Here is a 19117-nt window from a genome sequence, read left to right as displayed (position 1 = left end):
ATCAAGGAGATTATACGAGGCGATAATTTATTGTTCTGATCCTTTGTGTCCACCAGTGGATGCCTACAAGGATGGAAAGTTCTCTGCTATTGATTTCAAGATCAAACCTATTGCAGGTGAAATACAGATCTTGCTCACTATCACCATTGATTGCAAATTCTTCTTGGGGGTGTGTTTCCATCAAGCCATTGAATTCTGATAGACTGCAACTTTGCATTCAAATCTACCCTTTTGTATACATCCTACTAGTGCAAATTGAGACCATACCAGTAACAGCTCCCAGCTGAAAGCAGCTGTAGTACAATTGTTTTAATGCTTAGTGATTACCTTAGTATAGCAATAGAGATGGCATGGAAACAAAAGTCAACCCAAAGGAAACTATGGAAATGCCAATGCTGTATAAACAAAGAACTTTTGATAAGAGCAAGTCACACCAGAATAAGCCAAATCAGGTTCCTGGACTGCCAGAGTGCATACCAGAGGTTTTGTTATTTTGCCTGTAAAATGTGTTAAGTTTGAGAAGGGAGTGCATGCATTTAAAAAGATAACTAAAATTTCTGATATCACTTAACTAACTTTCACATACAAAATAGGCTACCTACATGACTGGGAGGGCTTTGTTTAGATGACTGCGTAGATTTAAACTAAGAGGGTACTAATTCATTATCACAAAGCCTGAACAGGAACCTTCACTGCCAATTTGGCATATTTTTTAAATACGTATGAACTAAATACCAAAGCAAGAAGAGCTCATCTGGGTCGGTGTCAGCAGCAGCAAACTATTCTTACAGGGAAAGGAATTGTCTTTCTGTTTCCCTCAGAGCTTTCACCCTCCAGATAAGGCCTTGCTATTTTAGAAATCTTGTGTAAGAGGACCAAGATATTTTTTCCTATTCTATTAAAACAAATTCACATTAGTAGCACTAAAAAATACATTACATTTACGCTAACCTTGCTGATTTAGACTAAAGAAATTCACTTTGTTTCTAATGCCTTGATGTTGTTAAAGTCAGTCTAACAAAGAATTGCATTCTCTGTGGCAGCAGCATCTTTCCTTGTGCATCTCTGAAAATACTATTTTAATCATAGGTGTAGAAATTTGCATCCTGTCCAGAAGGGCGGGAAACAGTAAACAAGAATATGGCTCCCACAGGGCTTCCTAGACAGGAATTTTTCAGTATCTGTACTTTGCCAATTCTTTAATGTCTGTATTTACACATGCATTTTTACTTCTCTCAGGTACCACTACAGGGAAATGCAAGGAACTTCAGCAAGAGACAACAGCACATTTACTTCATTCAATTGAATCCAATACTCTTTTAGTGCTCCCTAATAGAAATCAATCCAGTTTTCTGACACCTGACTGCTACGAACAATAGAACATGTTATTGTGGCTGTCATTTAACCATTCTCCTACTCATAATGCTGCACGTCAAATGCTAAAAACTGCAGGGCTTCTTACAGAGATGGCATAACCTTCATGCCGGTTTCCCATTTAATTAAATGCAAAACTTGCTCCCAGCTCTGTGTATGCACTCCCATCTCCTATCAGCCCAGCAGCATCTTGCCGAATGTAAAATTCTCCCCATGGTTGTTTTGCTTCAAATTTGTATTCATGTAAAATGTTTGTTCTGTTGTAAATATTGAAACTCCAGTTCCAGGGCATGAAGACCATTTTGCGTCTATTATACACTTCCCAAACGCTTCTCTCACCATCCCTTCTAAGTCAATTTAGTGCCCATCAAAGGTGTCAGACTGACCGAGACTTAACGGTTGCTCTATATTCCCCAGGAGCTCCAGTTGAGGCAACCATGCTGCAAACTCCTACCTACAGGTGCCAAACGGTATCCATCGTGACCTGGTGGAGACTAAAGAAGTCACTAGGGGTGGTTTATGTGGCGTGAACACGAGATCATTAGTCTTCCAGCAGCTACGGCTGTGTCAGCTGTACTGCAGACTGGAGTAAAACAACCCATTTTTAGCACACAGGCTGTACAAACATAGCTCCCTCTGTCATTTTGGACTGTGATGGGCAACCAAGGAGCAAAAGGCTTTGTATTCTGTTACGAACTCTCTGAACTACCCTGGTCCCTGGGAGCAACCTTTGGCTCAGCTTTCCTGAATCAAACAGCTTGGGAGAGGCACTCAGCTGGGCCATTTATTGTAAGGCAAGTCAATTTTAACTAGGCTTCAGATGTGTAAAACATTAGCAGGCGCTACTTTTCTCAAGGGATTCATGGTTTATCCTCGAGGTTTTGCCTTATAAACACGCAGAAGGGGTTGCAAACAGCTATTGCTGCAGTGAAAAATCTGCATACAGCAAATAGCTGTCACAGCCTGTGCTGCTGAGAGATCTTTTGCAAATCATAGTGAATAAAACAAGCTTTTCTTAATGCAGGCTACTTTATCAACTGTTTTATAGCAAAGCCTTCATGGTACACCTCACATAGTTTATCCCCTCTTGCTGACAAAGAGAAACAAAGAGAGGAGACGATCGTGTAGAGATGCTGCAACAGAACCAGATGGTCTGACTCTCCCAGGCCTTGGCATTGTGTCTCTTTCTATAACTTTAGTATTTTTGTCTTCCCCCACCCCTTTGGTCCCATCTGCACCCTCCTCCTCCTCTGTCTCTTTGTCGTATTATTTTTTAGTTGTCACATTCCTTACAGTGAACTGAACGCACTGGACAATGTGGCCGTGTATGACAAAGGGATGGAACTCCTCTGAATGTCATGACAATATGCCCAAGTAGAGCAGAGATACCCTATGACTGTTTCCTGCTAAGGGGAAGGCTTTGTGCTAAGCTCCCTTGTGAGCTCCCAGGGGTGGGGATGAGCAGAGGGACCCCCGGCTCTGTTCACAGGCACTCAAGGTGCGTGGAAATACCCCTAAAGGAGTGCGTGAGCTGCTGCTGCTGTGATGAGGACTCAATGACAAACTGTAGGAAACCAGACCTCAGCAGTCCTTGTGATCATCTCCCACACACTTTGAAAACATTTTTACACAGATTTACCCTCCACTTTTTCCCTGTTTTTCCCAATTCCGATAGGGAATTGCTATAATAAGGACGCATTGCTGAAGATCCTTACATGTTTACGTGTCCATTGCCCAGTCAGGCTAGATCTCATCTCCCATGTAGCTGTTGATCCCCTCCTGCAAGCCCCTTCTCACACATCTGTCAAGAACAAGAGGAGGTCAAAAAATTAACATGAAGCAGAGCAAAGGGAATTTCTTTCTCTTTGCTCTCATCCAGCACCTGTCATGAAAAAAACCGTATAAAACTATCACTCCATTGCTTTAACTGCCAGCCAGCACTGACTCCAGTGGGCAGGCGCCTCTTTGCATCATCTTTGCATGATGATCTAGTAGTCAGACTGATGGCCATAAAAAACCACCAACTTCATTCTTAGTTTCAGTTGCAAAGAATGTTTTAAAAGTAAAGCAATGAAAGTATGTTGGGTTTAGCTGCGTGACAAATACTTTCTATCAGAAAATCACTATATTAATTTCCATCATTCAAAGCACACTGCACTCTAACAATAATTTATAAAGGAGTTTGTCCATATATTCAGATATATATTCTATATTTAAATTTAATTTCTACGAAGTTCTGCCATCATATGAGTATTATTGTGTACCAAGGATAGGCTTTTCTTTGAACTCTCTAGCCCTTACACTCAGATTTAAATTAGTGTTTTGCTTTTAATTCTCTGCTTTTACTGCTTTCAGGGAACAATAGGGAAGCCCTCTTCTAGTTAATTTACCACCTGAAGACATGAAATAAAAGTTGCAGGGCCTCTCTCCATAAGATTGGAAACATTAGGCATGAAGTCAAGGTTGTGTTTTTATTAAATATTGTCATCAGTGAAATTAGAGCATTTATCCAAACAAACATAAGGGAATCCAACATAAAACAGCTTATTTATCAGTGATCATTTTAAGTAGGGTTGGTAGTGCTGACCTTCTATGCTTGTCCAAAGCCCCTTATTATGTTATTTTCATTTTCAATACCCATTGTTCTACCAGGCCACCTGGTAAATTTTCTGTTGTGTGTTATTTCCTTTATTTTCTACCTTTTACTAAAGCATTTTGGCACAGTCAGAATAAAGCTAGGGGGAAAAAAAAACTTGCCCAAAGGGAGGTATCCCATGGTCTGTGTGCCCCAGTTTGCTCCAGGCTCTGCCACTGACCCAAGACCATTTCCCACAGTAACCTCCAAGCTCAGGTTGTGAGGTCAGATGCTGTTTCAAGTGCATTTTCTGTTTTTCTGGGCAGACCAGTCTCTGTGTTATTGTGAAGAACAGACACTGTATATCAAGCAGAAACTACATCAGCTGGAAGTTGTCTATTTACACAAAATGTGAAGTTTATACTTCTTAATCCCCAGCACAGGATTTCTACATTCAGAGGTGTTTGCAGATGTCACTAGTGTGGTTAAGCGCATGATCACTTGATCACTCCTGCCTCTTACCTCACCAGCTCTTGCTTGCTGCTGACAACGAGTGGCCTGTTTGCATGAGGACTTGGGATTGCGATAAAGGCTCTTTGGCTGCCAAAAAGTCAAAACATATGTACTAAACAGAACTGACTGACATGGAGAATTTCTGGTCTACATGAGATTTTGACATTTTGAAACTTGGTTCTCTTCTAATTCATACGATATATTTTTAGATGTCCCACAAAACAGATGATCTGTACAACATTCCTTTTGGAAACACGTTAACACACAGTTTCCAAAACGAATCTGTTGCCTCAAGCCTCCGCAGTTGCTGACTGAAACAAAAATACTCTATAGTCAATTGAGTATAACTTTCACCTACAGAGAAACAAGCATAATAAAGAGATTGAGATAATAAAATTACGTTTGCTTAGAAGGCCTTATTCCTTAAAATATGATTCGGCATAACACAACCTAACAGCATACTGTAGAATATTTTTATGGTTAAATTGTCAGATGAATCGTGTCAATGTAAATTAAATGCTGGGTCTACATGGGGTTTTTTCCTCCTTAGAAAAAAATTTCAACCCCTCTTCAAACTTGCCTATGAATTCAGAAGAGACGTTTTTCAAATACATGGTTATTGTTTATGAAATGTCAAAGTTTCCCATGAAACACTTTGAGATTTTTCCCAACATCTCTTTTTCCAAGATAAGCGCAAGAAATATTGCTGAGCTCCTAGTTCTATCATCTCAGATTCATCTCTCTGACACCGTGGGGAATGGCTCCGTAAGAAACAAGTGTTTTCCCAGCTCACTGGATACAGAGCAAATACCAAAGATCAAGCGGGCAATAACATGCCCATCAGTCCCAAGATATTTTTTTAATAGCATTGGCAATTAAACATTCGTACATATGAAAATTTCTGCCAGGCTAAATATAACCTGAGATAAATGAGAGTGAGCACTTACCCCTTTGACTGAAGGTCGCTACGATGCAACCAGATTATTCTGCATCTCTCATGGTGACAAACAACATGTCCAGAAAACACAGCCTGGATCAGATTTGTTTGCTACATGTCTAGTGACCTAGAACAAGCGATATGTTTGCTCTCACAAAAGCAGTCATCTGTGGGAATGCTGGTACAGGAGTGAACGCTCCAGGTGTCATGATATTGATTTGACCGAGTCTCTTAAAGCAGAGTTAGGCCTTGCTCACACTCTCCTGGTAGATGAATAAATGCAGTAAGCAGTGAAAGAAAGCCTACAAGGATGGGCACTCAAAATGCTGAAGTTCAGCCACAGGGGAGGACAGTCAGACCCTGCCACTCATTTTGGTTATTAATGGGTGTTCTTTTTGCAGATATATTGAACATGCACCTGCATATAGCTAAGGAGCATGCGATAGAGGAGATTTTATATCACATAAATATACAAACCCTGTGTTTAAAACCACCCCTTTGAGACAGAGAAAAACATGCAGAAGAAACTCACTAATGTGACATCTCTTCCTCATTGGCTTGGCTATCTTTCATGGCTTGGCCTTATATAAAAGATTTTTTTCAACTATATCTTTCTGGCTGATAAATTAGGCAGCTAGGCTGAAAGCCAGCACCTTCTTGACTTCTCTGCTATAACAACTGATTATTACATATACATCACCACATAAATATGTATACACGTAAGCACATTCATATATGTTTATGGCGTTAAAAAAAAACCCAAACCCTTAAAACATTAAGACTGACTATAAGAATATTACAATGAAAATTGTCAAAAGAAAAAGTCAGATATAAACAATGGTATTTGAGCAAACTCACATAAACTAACAAACCAATATTAATAGGAACCTATATTTTGCTTGTATCAAAGCCCTGCCAATATAGCATCTACAATGGAAAGAAAAAAAAAAAAAAAAAAAAAAAGAAACATTTAGTAGAAGACCTGGTAGTAGTAATAGCAGGTGACCAGCTTAGCGTTGGTTTTGTTAATACAACAGTTATTAATATCTTTGATACAATCTTATTAAAAACACATCTCAACTAGAAAGGATAATGGGATTGTAAAGATGTTTATAAGGAGTCTGATTTACCAACATGCTCTTATTACAGGTAGCATTTATTTTGTCATTACAGTTCTGTCTAATATATTATTGAACCTGCCCTTCTACATTTGGGTTTGTTTATTTATGGTCACTATTTGTTGTGCCAAATTTGAGTTTAAAAACCTAATCCTAAAACAACTGTGATTGTAATTATTTTCATCCAAGTCCATTAGCATTGCTTGGGGGCTTAAACATATACCAGCTAAGTGCTCAACACCTTACGCTCTTCAGAGTAAAGACCAATGTTTTTGCTTGTTTCTATGAAGCCCTCACATATATTGCAACTCTCAGAGATAAAAAAAAAATTTAAAAAGGATATGACTTCACCTTTTCACTTTCTGGAATGAACAGTAATTAAACTAAGGATTACTTAATTGGAATACTGTCTCCCATATGGTTTTGAAATCTAAACAGCAAACATTGTTTATATCAATTTTTACTATCAGTAATAATAAATTTCTAAATTATTTTAATAAATTAATATTAATTTGGCTTTCCCAAATGTGAACAAAAAAGAGGAATTATCTTCATGAGAACCATCACAATCCAATTCAGTAATACCAGCAATTTCATACTGATATGAATTTGTTTAAAAGGTGACCTAGACAATGAAGCAAGTATAATTAAATTGGAAACAGCTAATTCAATAAAGTACTGATGTCAAAAGTCATAATTAAAGGAATTTTTAGTGCAACACTCATCTGCAGAAAGGATCATTTTGGAATAATGATATGGTTGCGTAAAGAAACTTAAAATATAAAATGTCTGACAATGGTTGATTGAAAAATAGTACAAAAAGTGGTTTTATTTTAATAGATTACAAACGAGTAGGAAAAAAAGAAACAAGATTGCTATCATTCGTCTGACACTACTGGTTTCAATAGAACAAAGACAGCCTATTGAATTTGGTAAAAATATATGCTTTCTGGCTTGAAATGGTCAAGTACATTTAAGTTTCACCCAACCTGAGCATTAAAAAGAGTACTCATATTAAATTCATATTATATTTTCCAGAAGACAACTGTCAGGCACTAGTGAAGAGTATCAACCATTCCCACTGTGCACGAGCAGGGGCAGAACTCTGCTAGTGCATAAAGCTACATTTCATCTGCTTGTAATACAGAGGGTAATTACAGAAGGTAATTATTCTCCTTCAGTCTTTGACCTTAAGCCACAAGCCACTCTGCTAACCCGTGAGCTTGGCCCTCCTCTGGATCTGCAATAAATTTCATCCCCAAACCCATTCTAAGCAAGTTTTCTTTCTGGCTTACTAAACCAGCTCCTTGATGGTGCTTATTCTCAGACGACATCTCTGTATCCTCTAAGTTGACAGCTTGAGATTCCTGCTCTCCACACCTTATCGCCTGCTTCATTTCTAGTCACCCTCCACCTTTATAACAGGAAAGTAGGAAAAAGGGGTGAAAAAAAACTGTTTAAAAGTTAAGTCCCTAAACTATCTGTCAAGAAAGATGTTACATACCGGACCTGTTCTACGTTTGAAACTTTCATAAAGTTACAGTCCCAGAAGATGAAAACAATGGACTATTCTAATCAAGGATCACTATAACTTAGGGAAGGTAGATGAAGACTGGTGTAAACTATACAGAGCCCACAAACAAGCAAGTATCTTTTCCCTGTTTAAACAGGGAAACTGAGCTGGATTTTGCCTTGCTCATCATATGTAATAATACCATCTCGGGTCTGATGGCCGGGATTGCTAGCAATGCAATAAGAAGAAGAAATGCTGCAGCTTGATTTTCAGTTCCCACACTGAGCCAAAACGCTGGCAGTTAGAAAAAATCACTGATTGACTTGTCAGCTGAGCCAATTTGATCTGGAAGTCCCAGAGAAAGAAAAATATGGAAACCCTCAATGTCATTTTTCCAGAGTCACTTTTTCTGACTACAACCTCACCTTAATTTATCAGTCACAGTCTCCTGGTCCCACATAGATCTTGTTTCCCTGGAAACGAGTCTTTTAAATAGCCGTTCAAAACACCAACCGGATTGGAAGAGGAATTCAATTAAAGAAAAAACCATCTTGTTGCATTGGGGGTCTGTCCTAGTAAAAGCTTCTGGAACGCGTATTTCTAGTTTCCCTAGATGCATGTCTGGGCTTTTTTATTCATTTGTTATTTCTTATCCACTTATTTATTTTAGGTATGCATAAACAAAGTAAAATTTTAGCTGATAATTTGATTATACCATTGTTTGCTATTTTTTATTACTATCTAATAACTTGCATTAGTACGATTTTTCAACCCTTATGTATAATTTAAACCATTCATTTATCAATAACTTTTTGACAATGGTGTTGTGGTTTAACCCCAGTCAGCAACTAAGCACCACGCAGCCACTCACTCACTTCCCCCCGCAGTGGGATGGGCAGGAGAATTAAAAAAAGTAAAATTCACAGGTTGAGAAAAGAACAATTTAATAACTATAAATTTAATAAAATATAATACTAACAGTAATAAAATGATGATGATGATGATGAAAAGGAATACAACAACAGCAACAAAAAACCCACAAGAAAACACAACTGATGCACAATGCAATTGCTCACCACCCAGTGACCAATGCCCAAGCAGCAATCCACCCCTCCCAGCCAACTCCCCCAGTTTATATACTGGGCATGACGTTCTGTGGTATGGAATATGCCTTTGACTACGTTTGGGTCAGCTGTCCTAGCTATGCTCCCTCCCAGCTTCTTGTGCACCTGCTTCCTGGCAGAGCACGGGGAACTAAAAAATCCTTAGGATAAGCACTACGTAGCAACAACTAAAACATCAGTGTGTTATCAACATTATTCTCACACTAAATCCAAACCAAAGCACTGTACCAGCTACTAAGAAGAAAATTAACTCTATCCCAGCCCAAACAAGGACAAATGGCTTTATTCATATAATGTTTTTTCTGTTATTTGAATGAGAAACTTTATGAAGACAACAAAGTTAAAGAATAGTTAATCTTAATTACATGCTTTTTAGACCAAACCCAGCTGAAGAAAACTGTTGAACTGGAATCATCTAGTCCAACATCAAGAGATGCTGGATCAAGAAATCCCCAACCCACATGATTCACACTCAGAAATTCTCTGAAGTACAAATTTTGAGAAAATTAGAGATTTCTTATCATGTGGTACAACTCAAACATAATTCTTTGTTGCAAACATATAACTTCCATACTTGGATACCATTCGCAATGACACCTTTAAAGATAATTTTTTTTATGAAGGAAAAGATGGATATGCTCATGTTTGAAATACAGCTCTCTGGAATTTGAACCCACATTAATAAAAACTCCATTTTTCACTTCCAGTCAGCTGTGCAGCAGTTACTGATGGAAAGAAAACAGTAAATCAATCACTTCCAGTCACTATTACTTGGAGCAATGATAGGCTGTTACTAAAAGCTAAATTTCAATAGCCACAAAAGCAAGCATAATTAAACCTCCATTTTCTTCGCACATTCAAGCACAATTTTCTCCTCTACCTGTAACGTTAGCAAACTAAATTTGGTGCCAATTTCCCAAACAGATTTACAATAAACATATCTTACCCATCCCAAGAAAGAGGGAAATAGAAAATAACTTTTAAAAAAAAAAAAAAAAAAGTTAAATCTAAAGCTTAACCACTCTCTCTTCTTGCCATGGCATTTGATAAGATGTAGGATGTTCTACACTCCTGCACTGGGCAACAAGTGCAGTTTCTTGTGAGCACTAACATCATGGCGTAAAATCAGGTCTCCATATTGCTGAATGAAGACTTATTTGCACAAAGTAGAATGGGGATTAAGTAAGAACAAGGGTAAGTTTTTCCTGTGCCAGTCAGTCACATAATCCACTTCATACTTGCCTTTAAAGTCTTGCCAAATCTACCATCTCAACATTACAAAGGATCAGCATTGTTTGCTGTGGCATTTTGTTGCACATTTGGAGGCCAATACTCATTCTCAGTGTTGAGAAATGGGTCTAAAGAAACACCAAATATTTGGAGAATTCTCCCCTTCCTTGCACCAGATTAAAATCAAGAAATAACTTCACCTTTGGGCTGGCAGCCGCAATGGATACTGATCAATATAGATCACAGTTTGTCAGTGCAAAATTAGTGAAATGTCAACTATTTCTTCTGCATTGAAAGAAATAGTATTACATGGCTTTGTTAATGCCAGTATTTATGGGAAGATGAGACATAAGCATCCATAAGGAGTGGTTTCTTTTAAAGATACTGTCAAGACAACAGAAAAAAATTAGTACCTAATCTTGAAAAAAAAAAAATTCTATTTAATGCCAGCTGAGTAATTTCTTTACGTGGCTGGGCTAGAGGTTTTCAAAGAAAATTTAGAGCACTGAAAGGTTAAAACTTTTTACAGTGCCTAGCACAAAGCAAATTGCAGATACAGGTGAGGATTTATATATTGTTCAGTTTGAATTGCTGAAATGAAGTCTTGATCTCCTGAAGATAGTATTGAGAAAAGGGTAGAATTATGACAAGAGACTTGTGCTAGACATTTAGTAGAGAACAACATCTATAATGCAAATAATTTCTGTCTAGTGATTGCAATACCACTATTATGTTTATCACTTCGACACAAGTAGCGTAAGTTCACTTGCATGCTGTAGCTGAAAGTTTATTAAATGTAAGATCAATAGATTAATGAGACCTGACTTCACCATTTAAAGATAACCTAATTATTCTTCATACAAATGCTAATCTCCAGAAACCGTATTTTAATGATGACATTAGTTCTACTATTTTTATTGTACAAAAGTATGTTACATTATTCTTGAAAACATTAAACTTACTTCAAAGTATCTGGATGGGGGGTTGTGCTTTGTTTTTAACTGAACGTAAAGGATATAACATATCCTTTATGGTTAAGATCTTAGAGATTTTTCAATGAGAGCAGCGGTGAACAGCACAGTAAATAATGGAGAAGATAACTAAAACTGGTGGGACCTGATCTATCATAAGGCAAGAACTGGCAGCTGTGACAGATGTCTCTGGTGAATGTAGTGGGGTTTCCAGAAAGCCTCCTCCAGCAATACTGGTCTGAACCCCCATCTAGATAGGTTTGATTCTTTATAAGGTCTGTTTATTCCTATTTCTTCTAACAAAAGCATGAGAACATACCAGGTCCTTGCTAGAAGGACCAAGAGATAAAGAGATTGAACGCCTTAAAATCAGTAAGTGAAACCAGCACTTCTTTCCTAAGGCTCTCCCTGGCTGGATTTGCTCCCTTCCTGTAGGCTTTGCATTGTCTAGGAACAGAGACAGTGCCATAGCAATGTATTCAAAAGCAGCCACTAGCTCTAAAGTATCTGCTGGGTTTAAGGCAAATGCAGCTCAACTTTAGATATTCCCAGGTTTGAAGTGGAACAGCAATGCTGGGAAATTCTGTTACTACCCATTTTTCTCATCTGCTGTGGTCCCAGGGAAACATGTAAATAAAATACAAAAGCAAGGGATTAAGCCAGAATTCCTCCATTTAGAACCACACCTACTTGCTTGGATATTGCTACCTTCCACACGTAGAAGACACATAGATTTCATTATGACAGTAGGAAAGCAGAAATGTAGTTAAGCATCAACACGCTGATACTTGGTTCCAGAGACCCAGGCTCACCTCTGGTAGGTTTACATGAGGTGATAATTAATAAAACCAGCTGTAAGTTATTGTTCTTTGAAGCATGCTGGTTGACATAGTAGGATAATGCTTTGTAATGCACTGGGCACAGAAACAAGGAATAAGGCATAACAGAAAATATTTTCAGACCAACTCCTACTTGAAGAACAGGACAATTTTTTTCTTTCAAGTCGTATTTTTTTATATATATATAAAATCATAAAATGGAATAAAAATGCACCATTCTAATATGAAACAGTTTAAGTAAATTATTTCAATTATACAGCTTTATTATAGACTCAGGATCCACCCTGTTCAGCTGAGGGAATGAGATGGTGTGTCGCCAGGAAGGGTGACCTGAATCAGGGGATAGCTTGGAAGTCCAACTGGAATTGTTAAGCAAATAATTCTCATGCAAAGTTTCCTGTACAATCTTCAACTCACTAAGTTTAGATGCAGAAATCTTGTGGCCTTTGTTCTCTGAAAATTCACATGGGCCTTGAAACAGTCGTAGCTTACTGAACCTCTGTGAGCTGAATTAGCATCAGGATCAGCATCTTTCCTCCAGTTGACTGGCTAAGAAGCTGTCAAGAGAAACACTCTCCCTTCTGGCAGTAATTCCTTTTGGAGTGCATTTATTCTTTCAAGGAAGACTCCAAAGAGACAGCCAGTATATTAGACAGCTACAAAAAGAAGCAATCTGTCTTAATAGCTAGGAAAGTTGTGATCAAAAGTGAAAGCCTGATTTCTGAACCCTCCTCCAAAATTGTTTTGGTTATCTAACAGTGCAGGACAACAGAAATAGGTAAAGTTATCCATTATTCCAACTGCATTTACGATATAAATGTTTAAAAATTCATGCTATCAAGAGAGGAAAAAATGAAAGGAGAGGAGACTGTATTGCATAAAACCCAAAGATAAAAATCTCTTTTTATCATTACCTAAGCAGGCGGTTTTCACTGATTGGAAGATGAAAATCCTTACAATTATAGGGTTTGATCATCTGCTAGTATTCTATATTCTACTGTAACATTTTAAATTGCTTGACTTGTAATTTATATATCCTGACTTTTCTCAAAAGTGCTAGATGTAACAATGTACAGATTTTATATTTTTATATATATATATATGTAAAATAACTTTTTTTTTTGACCAAAGAGTTTAAATAAATGCTGCACTCCATCTGGAAAGAAATGCTTAGTTATTTTTACCTTTAAAAAAAGTGATGGAAAAAATGTAAAACATTTAGTACTAAGAACAGGATTGACCATTTAGAATTAAAAAAAATCTGCTAAGTATGCACCACCATAAAACAGTGCAAAAAAGAACACTTCTAATATTCTTTGGAAACAAGAAAACTTTCCTCCTAATCTATACAGGCTGAGGATCTATTGGGTGAAGAACAGTGTTAATTAATATTTACAATTCTGGATGATCTTTACCAACCTGAACAACAGTGAGATTCAATTCTCACCTCCACTGACATCTAAAATTTATGCTGGCAACATTCTGGCATAATCTTTAAGCTGTTGAACAAACATGACCTAAGACAAGTCCTGAGACACATCTATTCAGGAAAGAATAACCTTTCTTTTCTTAAAAGACAACTTAAAATGGGTTTGGAGGAAGGGGTGTTTCCTATCATTGCTGCCCCGTCCTCTCTTCTCACGTAATTCTTTTTGAATGATAAACCTGAACCTTAACTTGTGCTCCACTCAAATTTAGCAGATTTGAGGGAGGATCTTACATCCCCTCAGCCCTGCCTGTCATTTTCCCATGCCACTAAATCTTTACTTTCTTCCACACTGAGACTGATCAACATCCAAATAAATAAATAACTAAATAAAATAAGACAATTAATTAACTTCAATATGCCTTGGACAAAGCCCAGAAGCAGCAGCTTGCTTACTGGTCTATAAAGCCCAGAGCTCCCTTTTATGCCCTTGGTAGAAATTTCTCTCTCATATCCCCACTATTTACTCTGTCACTTTCTAAAACCTGCTTTGTTTCTCAAATTTTGCCCAGGCATGTCCTACCCTCGCCTTTTCAGCCCTCTGAAACCATACAGTCAGATATATGGTGAACTATACAGATCTCAGGGGAGTCCCTAGCTTCTTGGCTTGTACTGGCAGAGCCTTTCCACAATATATTTTGAATACCCAGAAGATCACCATCTCTATTAGGAAAAAGAAAAGGGGAGAAAAGGGGGGTGGGGGGGGTGGGTGGAAAACATTTTGAAGAAAAAGGTACTCGGTCATCTATTTCCAATAGGGAACTGAGATGTGCTCTTGTATTGACAAGGGATATAGTCCCATTTCTCTGAAGACAAATCCAGAGCAGAACCCCCACTTGGGATGTGAATCATCCTCCAGGGAAACCTTTCTCACTTCATTGACCATAAAAAAGTCTAGACAGACTGTTTCAGGAGACTAGCCTAAAATGAGGCAGAAAGAATACCACCCAGAGGGAATTTGTAAAAATTACTAAAGAGACAGGTTGAAAAAAAAACCTGCTCAGAAAACTTTGAATTCAATTCTGATTTCAACAGAATATTCAAAATGAATTTATTTTGGATTTACGGTCCCCATAGAAAAGGAAAAAAGATACATTTAGGTCACACACTTTAAAGACTGGATTTTTTTTCTCCATATATAGAGTGAAAATCAGAGGGAAAAAACACTTAAGAATTGTTTAGTAGAAACTTTTCATCTTAGAAGTTGACAGAAAAGTTTAATATCAACTACTTGCTAGAAAGAAAAATTCTCAAGAGATTAGATGAACAATGGCAAAAATAACATGCTTGTATCTCCACAGAATTATATCCTGTTTTAAAATACATATGCAATGAGGATTATCATTATTACCATTATTATTGGATAAAAAGAGTGATGATAATATAAGGAATGGTATTCCCTCTGTGAGTAATAAGGAAAAAAATAATTGTTCTCTATGTGTATTACTGGGGGAGGGGAGGCGGATTCTGAAAATCAGTGAAGAAAGGGAAGAGTTGCATCTAGTTTGATTTATGCCTGCTCTTCTTTTTATGCGTAGCCTGGGGAGCCTCATGATGATATGTAATGAGTCAGGGTGAAATGTGTATAAATAAATGCACTGCCAATTTGTGAAGGCTCTTTAAAACATCTTTTTTATACACTCCATTCCAAATTACATTTTCTGGGGGAGAAATGAGAGATATCAGGAAAAGACAGACTTGACATAGTAAGAAAAATTTCCACTTTTATTCCATCTCTTTTCTTGCCTTTGCTTTTTCCTTTTTTTTTTTTTTTTTTTTTTTTGTTTAGAAGGAAAACCATTGTCCAGTATCTCGTCCTGATACAGTAAGAACCAAGTGGACAGAGGTCAAGATTAATGCCTTTGAGAGATCTCTGTATACAGACAAGTAGCATAAAGAAACAAGTAGCATGCCTTCTTCTCCCAGGAGCTAGGGAACTCCATGGGATAAATGCAGTGTTCATTTTACTGGTGAAGGACCAGAATACCTTTCCCTCTTCTTTTTTCCCCTCTCCCTAACCCATCCAATTTGTGATTCACTTTGTTTTCCTAGAATATGAGGTATGAGAGTACAAGCAGCTCCTTCAGTGGCCAAGGAAAATATATAACATACTAAAAAATGTTCTTCATTTATGGAAAGGGGGGAGGAGGGGCAGGAGGAAAATCACACACCCACCAGCAGTTCCAAAACCTAACTTCCTACCCAAGAAACAGAATGACCCTGAATCCTTTCTATATCTTCAAGTGGCCTTAATTACAAAGTACAGCAGAACTGCAAGTTTCCTAGGTTATGGTAAATTTTTGTTCAACCACAGTCAGCTAAGGTAGCCAATCCAACATCTTTTTTACTAAGACAAATCTGTAATATCGCTAATAAAAATCAATACAAATTCATCCACCCTTATTTTTAATTTTAATACTTTCTCTCTCCCAATTCTAGTCACCTAAAAATAAGATGATGGCTGGAAGATTACAATACCAACCTCTAATTCAGTCCACAGAAGAAAACCAATCCCTTCTCCTTTACAATGTTGAGGTTTAAAATGTGTTCTTTATATTTATTTCTTTTTATTCTCACAAATTTGCTTTCTAAATGTGTTCCTTCCAATCACGAGGAAATTTTTAATAATTTACAATACTCAAATAGTGGGTTTAAGAACCAAAAGCAATATTGTAAAATTCAAAATAAAATTACAAAAGCTGTCACTTAGATGCAGAAAGGTGTGTGTATCTATATGTAACAGCATTCTTTTGCTATATGAAACATTACATGCGACTAATAATTTTCAGTTTGTGATGGAAAAAATTACTGAAATCAGTTATAGAATCATAGAATCATTTAGGTTGGAAAAGACCTTCAAGATCATCGAGTCCAACCATCAACCATGTCCACTAAACCATGTTATGGAGTATCCCATCCACTCGCTTTTTGAATACATCCAGGAATGGTGACTCAACCACTTCCCTGGGCAGCCCATTCCAATGTTTGACAACCCTCTCGGTAAAGAAATTTTTCCTAATATCTAACCTAAATCTCCCTTGCCGCAACTTGAGGCCATTTCCTCTTGTCCTATCTCCAGCCACCTGACAGAAGAGACCAGCACCCACCTCACTACAACCCCCCTTCAGGTAGTCGCAGAGAGTGATAAGGTCTCCCCTCAGCCTCCTTCCCTCCAGACTAAACAGCCCCAGTTCCCTCAGCCGCTCCTCAAAAGACCAGGCCCCTCACCAACTTGGTTGCCCTTCTCTGAACACGCTCCAGCACCTCAATGTCTTTCCTGTAGTGAGGGGCACAAAAACTGAACACAGTACTCAAGGTGCGGCCTCACCAGTGCCAACTACAGGGGAACAATCACTTCCCTGTCCCTGCTGGCCACACTATTTCTGATGCAGGCCAGGATGCCGTTGGCCTTCTTGGCCACCTGGGCACACTGCCAGCTCATATCCAGCCGGCTGTCAACCAGCACCCCCAGGTCTTTGCTTTGCAGGGCAGTTTTCCAGCCACTCTTCCCCAAGCCTGTAGCGCTGCATGACCCGGCACATGGCCTTGTTGAACTTCATATGATTGGCCTCAGCCCATCGATCCAGCCTGTCCAGATCTCTTTGTAGAGCCTCCCTACCCTCAAGCAGATCGACCCTGCCTCCCAACTTGGTGTTGTCTGCAAACTTGCTGAGGGTGCACTCAATCCCCTCATCCAAATCATCGATAAAGATATTAAACAGAACGGAGCCCAACACCGAGCCCTGGGGAACACCACTTGTGACCCGCCACCAACTGGATTTCACCCCATTCACCACTACCCTCGGGGCTCACCTATCCAGCCAGTTTTTCACCCAGTGAAGAGTACACTTGTCCAAGCCATGAAACACCAGCTTCTCAAGGAGCATGCTGTGAGAGACAGTGTCAAAGGCCTTGCTGAAGTTGAGGTAGATAACATCCACAGCCTTTCCCTCATCCACTAGGCGGGTCACCTGGTCATAGAAGGAGATCAGGTTGGTCAAGCAGGACCTGCCTTTCGTAAACCCATGCTGACTGGGCCTGATCCCTTGCTTGTCCTGGACTTGCCGTGCAAGCGCTCTCAAGACAAACCGTTCCATAACCTTCCCCGGTACAGAGATCAGGCTGACAGGCCTGTAGTTCCTCAGATCCTCCCTCCGACCCCTCTTATAAATGGGAGTCACATTGGCAAGCCTCCAGTCCTCTGGGACCTTATGATGTTCTGTAACTGGTAGGTGAGAGTACAGTGTCACAAATTCCTAGGAGTTCAGTAGCAACTTTATTAGAAATTAGTTTCAAATTACCAGTTTACAGTTTTATTACCCTAGAGCATCCCTACCCAAATTCTAGCCTTCACTCACTACCTGGTGAAGCTCAAAATGAATTAACACAAGCTAAAATTCTACCATGACTTTCTTGCAATTAATGCTATTCACTGGAGATAACACACCTGAAACACTTGCTAATTTTGCCTAAACTTACTTGCATTTGCTTAGAAAGTTGCTAGGAGTTGCCTGAAAAGAAAATCTAAGTCAACTATATTTTTATGAATCAGCGTGTTGCCCATCTTTCAGAAATCTTCATTATCTAAGGAAATTAGAACAAGTAGCCTTCTTAGCTGGGTAAGTACTTGCTCTGCTAATGTATTGGAGACATTAGGGATTTTAATTGATAAGAGTCAGTAACACATCATCATCATCCAAGGCATCCCCCCTATGAAAACAAACATCTTTGAGCTCATTGTTTATCTTTTGATAAATGCCTCTACTGTCCTTCTGTATTTATCACCTGGGGAAGAGAAGACCATTATCTGCAATAGCATTCAATTCCCCTGACATTATTATCGCTTACACCTCCCTCTGTCTTACACCTCTTGGCTCCTTCACCACCTTCATGTTTGGAGTAGTATTTATCAAAGGAAGTTGGAAATTACCAGCGTCTCAATTTTGCTTTTCATCTGATTCATGAAGCACTTCTCATAATGTGAAATGCGGTTCATGAATTGCTGGAGAGCCAGCAAAAGAATAGTAGTGCATCTATTTCCATATAAATGGCCTCATTACTATGCAGACTGGGGATAATTTATAAGAAGGGATTCTCGTCTGAAAACAGGGGTCCTGCTGGCAATGTCCTTCCATTTATACACAAAGAAATACAATTTCAAAACTATTTAAGAAATACAACTTTTAGATCAGTAAGGTGCACCTCACTCTGACCCACAACAAAAGCACTGATTAGGCATGGAGCTTTGTAAGACAACCAGGGGCATTTTAATACCAACATGCAGTTTCATCACCATTTTTATAAAGCAGTGAAAGAGTATCATGAAGAAAGATGTAAACGGCAGTTTTAAGAAGGTGTGAATATCATTAACAAAACACATTTAAAATGCAGAGATAAGACACAAAATAAAACATATCTAAAATAAAGATTATTTCTA

The 19117-nt window shown here is 38.4% G+C and overlaps 1 protein-coding gene across 1 annotated transcript in view; it reads right to left on the bottom strand.

The window, feature by feature from the left end:
• DUSP19 (dual specificity phosphatase 19) overlaps positions 1 to 19117 on the bottom strand; it is a 538714-nt gene that overhangs the window by 210845 nt on the left and 308752 nt on the right. The gene's annotated exons all lie outside the window — the stretch shown is intronic.

Source organism: Accipiter gentilis, chromosome 1 (assembly GCF_929443795.1).
Source record: "Accipiter gentilis chromosome 1, bAccGen1.1, whole genome shotgun sequence".
In the NCBI taxonomy this organism is placed as follows: Eukaryota; Metazoa; Chordata; class Aves; order Accipitriformes; family Accipitridae; genus Astur; species Astur gentilis.
The sequence above is the reverse complement of the archived record's forward strand: the minus strand, read 5'-3'. Positions and strand labels throughout refer to the sequence as shown.